The sequence below is a fragment of the Fukomys damarensis genome, unplaced genomic scaffold (genome assembly GCF_012274545.1).
Source record: "Fukomys damarensis isolate Sample0158 unplaced genomic scaffold, DMR_v1.0_HiC HiC_scaffold_11, whole genome shotgun sequence".
Classification (NCBI taxonomy): domain Eukaryota; kingdom Metazoa; phylum Chordata; class Mammalia; order Rodentia; family Bathyergidae; genus Fukomys; species Fukomys damarensis.
The window spans coordinates 38,474,897-38,488,014 of record NW_022900923.1 but is presented as its reverse complement, the minus strand read 5'-3'; positions in this window follow the sequence as shown (position 1 = coordinate 38,488,014).

The following is a 13,118-nucleotide window of genomic DNA, read 5'->3' as shown; positions in this document are numbered from 1 at the left end:
GATGTATCAGAACTTATCTGTTCACCAGTTGTGGGACTTTGGTGTTTCCATTTTGAAGTTATTATGAATGAAGCCACTGTGAAGGTTTGCGTATAGATTTTTTATCTAGGTATATTCTTATATTTATTTTAGATAAATATGGAAGCATTGCATGGATTTCATTGAATATACAGGAGCTGAATGAGTGTGTTCCAATTTGGGATGATAGAAGAGGTTGCTCTGAAGATGTGCTCACAGATTTTTGTCTGGAGTAAATTTTATTTTTCTTTGGTAAATGCCTAGGAGTGAGCATTTCTAGGAAGCGAATGTTTTATTTATATGTAAGTGTCAAATTGTTTCCCAAGTATAGTTGCTCTGTATTCTTGTCATCACTTTTCTCTTTTATGTTGCTTTAGTAGGTCCGTAACATTTAATAACATTTCTCAATTTACTTTTGACCTATAAATTTTGATGTTTTGTTTTTATATTTATTCAATTCATAATATTTTCCCATTTTCCTTTTAATCCAAAATGTACTTAGAATTTTTAAATTTCAAAATATTGTGGCCAAAGAATATATTTTGTGTAATTTCAAATCTTTCCCATTTTATTGATATTTGCTTATTGGCTCAGAATGTGATCTACATTGGTTACTTTCAACTAGTCCTTGAAAGAGTGTGTGTTCTGCTATTGTTGGACAACAGTGGCCAATAAATGTAAATTAAGTGCTCATGATGATGGTGACATCTGTCTTCATTATCCTTACTGTTTTTCCTACTTAAATTAAAAAGAAAACAGTGCTGCCTGTGACTGTATGTAATTGTGGATTGGTCTAGCTTTTTCTTTCATTTTTATAATTTCTTTATAAGATTTAGATGTAGCAGATACATAAATATTGAAGGTTGGTATATCTGTTTGTGTGATGATTAATTATTGATGTCAAGTTGGTTGACCTGAGAGGGACCCATAAGAGTAATAAAGTACACATCTGGGTATCTCTGGGAAAGCTTCATGAAGACAGGACTTTGGGTGCTATATTTGGCCCCAGACCCTTCCTCTTGGGTGCCTGTTCCCTACGTGCAATGACATTAGCATCTTTCTTTCACCATATCTTTCTGTTTTAATGTTTGTACCTTGGAGACAGTTGACCATGGACTAAAGCCTCTCAAACTGCTAGTTAGCTAAAGAAAAGCTTTTCTTTTTAAGTTGCAGGTGGCAGGTATTTTTGTCCCAGCAATGGGAAAGCTAACCACCACAGATTGATGGTTATATTTCCCTCTAAAATTTACTTTATTGACTATTAAAATAGGAATTTCATCTTTTTGTTAGTGTTACGCTGTATATCTATTTTCATCCATTTATATTTTATCTAACTACATATCAATCTATATATTTGTATTTAAAATGAATTTCTAATGATATATTTGGACCATGGTTTTTATTATTTTTGTTTTTTAATCCACTATGACAATGTGTGTCTTAATTGAATGTAAATACATCTAGTGTAGTCATTAGTCTGTTTGTATTTAAATAGCTTTGTGATTGCATTATTTGGATCTCTTTTTATTATTCATTAAGTTTATTGTACATTTAGATGTGCAATATGATGACACTCATCGTTGGGAATTTGCACCTGTACATGACATCTCTTCATTCTTATTTTCCCCCCATTATCGTGCCCTCCTTGCAATGCTCTGCTCCTCTCTATTTACTAAGACTTTGTTTCTGTTTTTTCCTTTTCTCATATTTTTTCCTTTTCCCCCTAGTGCCCCCACATCCCCTTCCCCTCTGGACCTTTTTTTCCTATTTCACATTATTTATTATACATTTTGGTCCTCATTTACATTTTCAGTTTCTCACATCAGAGAAACTATTTGGTATTTACATAGATGTGTCCTATTTATTTCATTTAAGAGTATGGCCTCACTGTGCATACACTTAGCTATAAATGTTTTTAGTTTCTCATTCTTTATGGCTGAGTAGTAGTCCATTTTATTAAATAAATAAAAAATGGGGCTGGGGATTTAGCTCAGTGGTTCTGCCGCCTGCCTTGCAAGTGCAGGGACCTGAGTTCAATCCCCAGTACCCCAAAATCAGTCAATCCATCAATCAATCAATCCCACACCTTCTTTATCCAGTCACTAGTTGATGAGCATTTGGGTTGTTTCCAAGATTTACCTATTGCAAACTGTGCTGCTATAAACATGTATGCACTTGTATCACTATGGTATAATGCTTTTAATTCTTTGGGGAAAATACCCAGCAGGAGAGTAGTTGGGTCAAAGGAGACCTCTAATCCTAGTCTTTGAGGTATCTCCATACTGATTTCCACAGTGGCTGCACCAGTCTATACTCCCACCAACAGTGGAGAAGGGTTCCTTTTTCTCCAAAACCCACCAGCATTTGTTACTGGTTGATTTCTCGATAGCAGCCATTCTTTCTGGGGTGAGGTGGCATCTCATCATTGTTTGCATTTCTATCTCTTGAATGAGTAATGATGTTGCACACTTTTTCATATGTTTATTTACTCTTTCTGCTTTTTTGTCTGAGAAATGTCTGTTTATTTCAGATGCCCATTTTTGGATTGAGTCATTATATTTGGGAGGTCTTATTTTTTAAGTTTTTTAAATGTAAAAACTAAGACAGCGTTAGTGACTTTGGTATTTTCTCAGAGGAAACTATTCACATGTAAAAGTTTAACATCTGATATGAGACTTCTGCACAATCATTTCAGAATAAGATTCCAACCATGAAAAGTAAAAAAAAAAAAAAAAAAAAAAAACAAAAAAAAAAAAAAAAAAAAAAAAAAAAAAAAAAAAAAAACGAAAAAAAAGACCCAACCATCTCTTTCTAAAACTCAAATGCATTTTTTAATCACAGATTTTGACAAATTTCTTGTATCCAGAATATCATATTTTTCAAGCAATTTTTGTGAGTCTCAAGCTAGGAACTATTAGGAGTGTGCCCAGTACTGGAAGATATTTGAATTCACTGTTCTTCCTAAGCAGTCAGAATAGAGCTGGCCATGGAGGATGAGGCTCATTGAAATTCTTTGTATGTTCTAGGTATTAGACTTTTGTCTGAGGACCAGCTAGTAAAAATTTTTTCCCAGACTGTAGGTTATTTCTTCACTCTGTTGGTGATTTCTCTTGCAGTGCAGATGCTTTTTAATAAGACAAGATTCCCAGTTGTTGAACCTTTATGATAGTTCAACTAGTGCAACTGAGGTTTTGTTCATAAAGTCTTTTCCTATGTCAGTGTCTTCAAGAGTTCTACCTAACCTCTCTTCCGGCAAGCTTACTGTTTCTGTTTTAATATTTAGATCTTTAATCCATTTCAATTTTAGTTTAGTCCATGGGGAAAGAGATCTGGGTCTACTTTTAATCTCTGGCAAGTCAAAACCCAATTTTTCCAACACCATTTTTTGAAGAGGCTATGTTTCTCCCACTGGGGTGTTTGGTTCCTTTGTAAAAGATGAGGTGGCTGAGTACATCTGGAGTTGTTTCTTCGTCTTCTAATCTGTTCCATTGATCCTAGGGTCTGTTTCTTTGCCAGCATTATGCTGTTTTTATCACAGTGGCTTTGTAGTATAGATTCAGGTTGGGAATTGTGATACCCCCTACCTTGTCTTTGTTGCGTAGCATTTCTTTTGCTATTCCAGATCTTTTCTGGTTCCAAGTGAAATTTTGGATTGCTTTCTCAAGTTCTTTGAAATATACTGTTGGATTTTAATTAGGATTGTATTGAATCTATTTAGTACTTTTGGAAGTAAGGCCATTTTTACTATATTGGTTCTTCCTACCCAGAAGCAAGGGATGTCTTTCCATTTTCTGATATCCTCTTTGATCTCTTTTTTCAGAGCACTGTAGTTTTCAGAATAGAGATCTTTTATTTTTCTCATCAGATTGATTTTATTTTTGGGGATGCTATTGTGAAAGGAGTTGTTTCTCCAGTTCCTCTTTCAGTGAGTCTGTTGTTCATGTACAAGAAAGCTACTGATTTTTGTGTGTTGAGCTTGTTGGGTTTTTTGGATTTTTTTATGGATATTTTTTAAATTACTTAATTTTATCACTAGTATTCATTTAATTGTTTTGTATCTTTGTTTTCTCTTCCTTTTATGATTAGTCTAGGATTTACACTGTACATCCTTAATTCATCATATTTTACTTTTATATAATATTGTTCTACTTATATTTTAAGAGTCTTGCAATACTTGCTTTTCATTCTTTTTTCTCATATTTCTTTTACTATATTTGTCACACATATTGCTGCTGTATATATCATAAATTCCTAAGTACATTTTTTTTTTTACATATTTGGTTTTATCTTTATCTCTTAACTTGAAAACTTCATGCAGATGACTGGTAATTCTTGGTTGTCTGCTAAAATGTAAGATTGGGATTTAACTGTGATCTTCACCTTAAGTTATGTCACTTATTCATAAAAGCACATAAGTATGTTCTGTGTTCTTTCTTGGCTGAGCAGATTCCCCAAATACAGTTCTTTCCACAGCTTGCCTTATGGTTATTGTCCTGGTGATTGTCATTATGGAAAACAGTATTAGAACCATAATATTATCTAACACTATGTTCAGAAAAATCAGCCCCTCCCAAATGTCCCCCAATCCAAAAACCGATCTTACTTATCATCAGTCATTCACTGGCATTAAGTAAAATGAGTCATTTGGAAACATGCAGCGATTTAGATCAGAAGTCTTCATTGTTTCTTTGTTCCTTTAAAAACTACTTAAAAAAATAGCCAATTGTATTGAACAACAGCAGATATGCAATAAAACACACATATGTAAGTATGAAATGCAATGAATTTTGACATTGTGGTCACCCATAATCTCTGAAATCAACCTCCATGAAGATTCTCCATTCCCCTTCCAGCCAATTCTTCCTTTATTCTTTCTCCCTTTACCCACCGTAGATGATTTTGAAGTGCATAGAAATGGGATACGGTTTTTAATTGTTTGTATCTTGATTCTTTTAGGGGAATGATTTGAGATTCATCCATTTTATTCCACTCATAAGGATTTTCTCTTTTGATTTCCAGATAGTATTCCACTGTATAAATATGCCTTCTTTATTGTAGCAGTTTTGCTTCTGATGGACACTTAAACTATTTCCACCTTTTAGGAATTGTGAATAAAATGGTGAACATTCACAGATAAGTCTTTATGTGGACATATACTTCATTTTTCTTGGGTTTTTTGCTTGTTTGTTTTTGGTTTTTTGAGACAGGGTCTCCCTATGCAGTTGAGATTGACCTGGAATTTACTATGTAGCCCAGGCTGGTCTTGAACTCACAGCGATCCTCCTGCCTCAGCCTCCTGAGTGCTAGGATTACAGGCATGTGCCACCATACCCTGCCATACTTCATTTTTCTTGCATAAATACTCAGCAGTATTTATCCAATTTTAACAAACTGTCCGTTTTTCAAAGTGATTGTACCATTTATCATTTTATGTGCTTTCTATTATATTTGTCAGCACTTATTACTATCTGTATTTACTTTAGCCCTTCTAATGAGAAAGTTATTTTAACTTTTGCTTTAAGTTTTCAACTAATAATTCTCTTTTTAGTCCATTTTGGCACTTTCACTTTTACTTCCAAGAGAAAAATAGCACCACAAATTAGTCCTTTGTTTTTCCTCTGTTCTGTGGATTAAACCCAAGATCTTCACATTAAGTTATATGCCCAACCCTTTTCATTGTTTGTTTATTTGTTTGTTTGTTTTCAGGACAGGTTCTCAATAAATTATTAAGTTTTCCAGGCCAGTCTCAAATTGAGTTACTCCTGCCTCCGATTCCCAGGGCATGTTTCCCACCTTACAAAGTCTATTTGTGATTGATTATTTACTTATTTCTATCATTACATGTTTTCATATTTAAAAATCCCTTTTCCCACATACTTGGGAGGCTGAGGCAGGAGAATTGCGAGTCTGAGGTCAGCCTGGGCAACTTCACAAATAAAACTATAAAAGGTGACTGGTGATATAGCTTAGAGGTAGAGTACATACAAATATGAGGACCTAGATTCAATGCAAATACCAAAAATAAACTTTTATTTTTACATTACTGAGATTTTATTGGGGGAATGTAAATCACAGAATATGTTCAATTCATCATCATTATTTCTTAACTAGATTTTAACTTTCATGCTCAGTGTACAAATTCAGTTTTGGAACACAGACAGGGTAAAGGTAAAACAATGAAGTCCTAAGATAAATACTATGCAAATGATGGCAGAAAGCATAAGATATGGATATATAGATTCAGAATGTTGTACATTTAAAACAAGGAGTCCCTTTTGCAAATTATTATGATGCTGGGGTGATAGCTTGAAAGGGGCCCTCAAAAACAACACGAAGTTAACATATCCTATTTTCAGAGTTATGGGGGACTTAGTAAGAAAGTGAGTGTATGGTGGAGAGATAGAGAAAATATAAAACTGGAAGTAAAGTGGAAGTCGGACTGCTGTGCAACGGAGACGTTTTGATTTTGTTTTAAATACCAGGTACACTATTAAATCGATAGCTTCTCTTGATAGCATCCTATTTGATAGGATGATGCATTCTGATATTATGGAGATCTAATTCAAGTTCTAGTGGGATAGAAAAACAGACTTTAAGGTGTTTAGATTATTTTCTTTACCACTTCCTGCTTTCAATTCCCTTGGATAAGTGACACCGAAAATACACAGGTGCTATCATATCACCTGGTGCAAGCTGCACTTTCTTTGTCAGTGGCTTTGCTATGCTGTGATTTGCTTTAGGGGCCATATTTTTTCATATCATCAGGACATTCATGAAAAATGTAACTCCTTCAACAGGTTGTCCAAATAAGGAAAGACCTCTACTCCACAGCTAGACTAAAACGATAAGCAATACAGTGATCTGCAGCACGATCTCTTCTGTAAGGTTTTTGAAATATAATTTTGAACCACCATTTTCTAGTGAAGTACGATTAGAATAAAGATATCTGGGAAAAGTGTAACAGAGGAAAAATCAAGGTTAATCTTAAATAAACATGTACTGTGAGCACTGTAAACACTTGATTATTTTAAAAGTTCTTATGGGCTGGAGATTTAGCTCAGTGGTTCTAGTGCCTGCTTCACAAGTGCAAGGACCTGAGTTCGATCCCAGGTTCAAAAGAAAAAGAAAAAAGAAAAAAAAAGTTCTTATGTGAAAATTGACCTACCTAAGAAAGAAGACACAGCTGAGAAAGTTAAGAATGTACATCTAACCTGTTCCTCAGGATGGTATGTTCTGAATCAAGAGTGATAGATTATTAGAGTTTTTCTAACTCGTTAAGAGCTTATGGGCCAATCTCATAACTTTAGAGCCATATTTATAACACATACTGCATTTACAAACTTAGCAATGCCCCATGAATGCCGCATTAAAATTCGCTTAGCTTACCTCCTTGCAGTTGTCTATTGGAAGTAATCTATCCATAAGTCAAAGAAGAAAGAGAAAAGATATCTTGCAATTTTATGGTAGTATCACTTGTTATGAATATTTACTCCTTAAGATATGTCTATGTCTACAGACTAGAAAAGTCTCCACTACTCATGACATTTCATGTTTGATATGTTGTAAAACCTAGCACAATTTTTAAGCACAACTGTGTAGAAGGGTTAAGTTTTTAAACTATTTTTGTACAAGATTAATTCTCACCAGGTATTACTGATGTGAAGATAGGGCAATGTAGCTAATTTTTGCATTCAGTTAAACCATATGGCAATGTAGAAAAAATTAAAGTGCATTGGGTAGCCACTTCTAGTCATGGTTTCCAAAGGAAATATAATACAGATAAAGCAAACCAAGATTAGAAAACATACCCTTGACAAACAGCCTAGCATCCACTTTTAAGTTTTATCAAAGTGGCTGTTAGAAAAAGATGAGTTTCTGCTTGCAATAAGTGCCCAAATGTCAGTAAAGAATATGGCAAGAAATATCTAAAGTTGTTTTTCACCTTTTACAAAAAGATTGGATTGGCAAGGCATATTCTACGTATTCCTTTAAAGATTGTTTACTACCGTTAAATTGTACAGTTTTGCCTGTGTATTTAGTGGCTTCAAATGTATTTTTTATTAGCCAAGAAATAAATCTGTAATTTAAGTGATGATGGTGTTTATATGTAAAACATGTTCAACAAAAATATTCAGGAGTTGTGGAAAATATCCACAGCTAAATCAAGCAATCAAACTGAGATGCTGTCATGTGGGAGAGTTGGGCAGAATGAGCAATGGCTTCTTTCACTGAAAAGGAGAATGAGGTAGTTTAAAAATGTGGGATTACATAGGTGAAGGTCAGATAAACTGGCTACAGATTTTCCTTTTTAATGACATACATCGTGTGACACTTCCCTGTTTTCCTTTTAAATCAAGGATTGTTAAAAACACATCTATAATATGGCTTTGCTATCGCTGCACTCATCCCTCATCCACGGAACTTAAGACTTTAAAATCCCCCGGTCATGAATAAAGCTGAAAATATGCTAATATTTTCTTCCAAAAGCTGATTCAGGGTTTCATACATACACTTCATTGCCAATTCTACCTTTCGTTCATGCCGCTCTCAGATTTATGCCGCTTCCGTAATGGGGAGACCACTCCGTATCACAGAGATCATTTGCTTAATAGAATTTACTTCGCTATTCACCACAACTAAAACTTTATAATCTCCCCCTGAGCCACCCGGCAACCAGATGAATTAAATTTATGTTGCACCAATACTAAAGATTAAATCATAGCTTTACTAGTGGTCTGTTAAGTTCTGCATTTGAATTTCTAAAATACTTAGCAAGACTTGATATATTTATATGCGAAAGCATCCATTTCAACCATAGAACAAAATGATTTAGATGTTACAGGGAAATAAAGTGGTAGCAGTAGGAATGTGTAATGTAGACACTGCCCGGTAATTTATTCTCTCCCTGAACAAATGAAGCAATAGCATCGTGTAAGAATTTCCCCCTTGATTCACAGTAGGACTCAAACTATATTTGGTTTAATTCAAGGTTACTTCATAGCCACGAGCAAATCCATTAAAGCAGTTTAGTCTACCCCCATCATCAGTGTCCTAAGACATGGCCACTCAGTGTGAACACATCTTCCAAATTCAGTGCGGATGTACCAGGACTGTCTCTACAGTCCCGGTGGGAGTGACAAGATTAAGACAGTGATTCACCAGCAGAAGTGACCATAGACATATTCAACAACATAACAAGCCAATTACTCCTGTAAAGTCCTAGAAGTAAAGGAATGTTCAATGGTGTATTGAAATGAAAGCCTCAAGCTTATACATATACTATACAGATATGTTTGAAATAATAATTCCACTCTCCAGTGTATGCATCTACAATGAAAGTATTTTAAAACTATTTTTTTTTACTTTATTTGACAGATTTTCAGAAATTGTTTTCAGGAGATGAAAAATACATTCTTTTTGAAGGTAATTTAAACAAGTGCCTTCCTTATGTATTAAGTAGTTTTAACATTTTGAATGGATCATTTCGCATCCCAGAATCTCGGTTTTCCCATCCATCAAATGAAGAGATGGTACAAGTGACTTGTAAGTCTTTCCAAGTAGTACATAGACCTGGATTGATAAAAATACATGTAGTATTAATTTAAATAGTAGAAGTTGCAAAAAAAAAACCTCTAAAATATGGTGATTCAAATTCAGTATGAAAAGGCCTCCATGAGGAGTGGCGAATATGGAAAAGAATGGACTGGAAGATATACTACTCATAGAAAAACAAAGTCCTCATTCTCAAAAAATGGGCAACCAGTCCAAAAAACCACTGAGGATCAAATTTGAAAAAGTAAATATAAACCATAAACAGCAGTGTGAGAAAAACGATAAAATGTGTTGTATCCCAGAAAATTGATTATTTCCAGAAAAATATCAATATACTCTCTAGAATAGACTTATAATTTATAAAGAATATTATCTTCTTCAAAGTATTTGTAAATACAACTATCACTCATCATAAACTTAAGCTAAAGAAAACTGAATCTTAAAATTTGCTAAAAAAGGGAATGAATGTATTTTAAATTAAGAATACTGAAATTAAGTACATTTTAAGATATATGTCATCATATGATACAGCATTAGTAAAAGATTAAAATATCTTAAAATACTGCCTACCTCGCAAGCCCAGGGTCCTGAGTTTGATCCCCAGTACCCCCGCAAAAAAATCTTAAACTTAGAGAATCATAGAGTACTACCCTTAATAGAGGATGGGGAGGGAGAGAGGAGGAAAGAGAGAGACAGAGAGAAAGAGAGAATGAAACTTCTGAAGATCGAGGACTGTCCAGTGATGGATTATATGTCTGTGATCCATCCCACGATAAAAAAGGAGACACAGTGTTAAAAAAGTGCTTTTAAATGTGGCTAATTTGGCAAAAAATGAAATTAAATTTTTGGTATAGCGTGAGAATGATTATTAGTATATCATATAATTTAATCTTTTCTCAAATTAGCCATTAAGGAAACTTTTCCTCATGCTTGAGTTTTTAATTGTCTTCACAAAGGAAGCAAATTTTTTAAAACTTCATTAGACTAACAAAAACTCTGAGTGAAATTTCTCTCGGAAAAATAAACTGGTTGTTTTCATGGGAAGAATTTCAGAGATGGTTGGGCAAAGAGTGGACTTATTGTGTGATTTTAATGGAAGATATGTAGTGCATTACATACGAAAGACCTTCCCACCAGGAGGAAAGGTCCTCAGTCCCGTCCCAACTCTCGACTTTCCTTTGGCTGTCACCCTCCTATACTTTCTGCCACCGCCCCCATAGTGAATAGCACGTGCCATAAAAGATGACACAATTTCAAATCAGACACAGATGTTACATTGTGACCTAATGAAAGTCTGTTTTGTTAGAAAGAGTGAGTTGTGAATTAGATTCAGAAGAAAACCTTCTCCGTTCCCATGCATTTAGCTATTTATCTATTAGCACTTATATGTTAGCTTTTCAGTCATTTTCCCCAAGTAATGACAAAAGCATTTAGAGAAGCCCTCTCTTCTAATCTTCAGCCAGTCCTTCATTTTCCAAACTTACCTAACAATATATGAACTTTAAGCATATATGTGTCTTTGAAAGTCATTTTCCCTGAGGTTACACAACACAAACTTCTTTGCCAGAAGAGACAATCTTACTGATTTTGAGTTTTTTCTGCCAAAAGAAAAATTACATTAGGGAAAAAATTGCACGGAAATTGTATATTTTACATTATTACAACAAAAAGCTTGAAATGTTTTACATAAAATGCTAATGAAGTATTTCAAAACAAAAGAAATGTCATGGGATGTTTCTCCTTTTCAGTTTTAAAGCAGAGAGATGATTTTCTATATAATGTTTTATCATTTAAGCTAGGATGTTTACATAGATCACTAATCAAATATCCATCAAGTTACATACTTGTTCTTAGAAGAAGAAAAAAACAGGACTTAATGTTCATTGAGATAAATATAATCTCAACATAAAGTCTGAAAATATTTCACATTGGCTAGGTTTTTATTTACTCTCATTTCTTCTACAAATAATCTACTCATTCAAAAATACATTCTGAATGCCTTCTATTAGTCAGGGAGTTTTCCTTTTTCTAACTTCAATGTCAGGTTTCTTATTAACCATTTTAATATGTATGCTTGCTTTATCAGATTTAAACATTTTATTATCATAAAAATTGTGGTAGATACATATATAGTGAATGTACTCTCCTTTAAGAGCTAAAGGTAACAACCAAAAGACTGGTGATGCCATTGCCAAACTTTCTCTTTTTTTTTTTCATCATGTTCTAATATCTGTTTTTGGAAGATCCTTTCCCTGTTCTGAATTCCTCATGACCTACAAATTTTAATTTTCATTGTAAGAGAGCAAGAAACCTTTTTCTCAGGCCCTACCTCCATTCATCTTCTCAGAATACTGCAGTACTGTTTGCCCACTTTTCCGTTAGTACCACCTTGGTCTTACACGAGTACTATCTTAAATCCTAGTGAACAGGTCAGTGTTAGAGCTCAGCAACCTGAAGACTCAAGAAACCAAAAGTTACTCGGAAAGATGGAGAAAAACTTTATTAGCCAGCTGACTCAGAAGAGTTTACCCACTCCGATTTCTGAGCCCCGAGTTGAACTGGAAGCAGCCTTACCTGGAGATCTGTGGGCAGGAGGAAGGACCGCATGTCCGGGAACCTGCTTACGGAAGTGGAGGGGTGGATCTCGGCTACAGAATACTTTGGTATATTAGGCCGGAGCACTGTGCAGCACGAATGGCTACATTTCTGGAGCTGGATATTTTAGGGAAAGAAAAATGAATCATGGAGGGAAAAGCATGTTTTTGCTTCATCTCTAAGCACGCTGCTTTCTCTTCCTCACTGACTCCGCAGCAGCACTCAACAGGCTGAAGTCCGTTTCCACTGCGAGACACTCTTTTGTCCTCAGCTCCCAAGACATCTGCTTGTCCTGTTTTTCCTAACCTCATTGGCTTTTCCTCCTCATCACATTTTCCCTCTCTTCTCTCTCAAATGTGTGTGTGTTAGAAGGCCCTAGGAAATGTTCTTGGCCTTTTTTCTCTTTTCTGTCTATTATGTTTTATGCTATTTTCTGAGTGATCGTATCTAATAATTCAGCTGGAAAAAAACCATGTTAATTTCAGTGGATCTTATCCCTATTTATTCTAAAGTCTGATTCAGCATCGTAGGCCAATGGAATATATGAAGATACAATAGGTAACACTTTGTAAGGCTGTCTTATTTACTATCCCCAAATAAAATTTTTAAGTATTATAAATGGTCTCTAGACATGTCTTGAAAATAAGTCAGAATGCAATCTAATTCGAAGAAGAAAAATAAAAAGAAATCAATTTATGCTAAATAATATTATTTAATGTGTTGGTATTTCAATGTCATATGAAAACATAATATAAGTAATACTCATAGTAAATCTATTTAGGTTTAGGAGAAGTAATAAAATCAAAAGTCATGCATACAAGAAGCAAAGGATCAGTAAAATACAAAGAGGAAGAAAGGGGTTTGAAAATGAAAAAAATTATTTTAGGGTGTAACAATGAATGTAACCACAAATGGAGGAATGCACTGTGTCACTTGTACTTGGAAAGACTAGG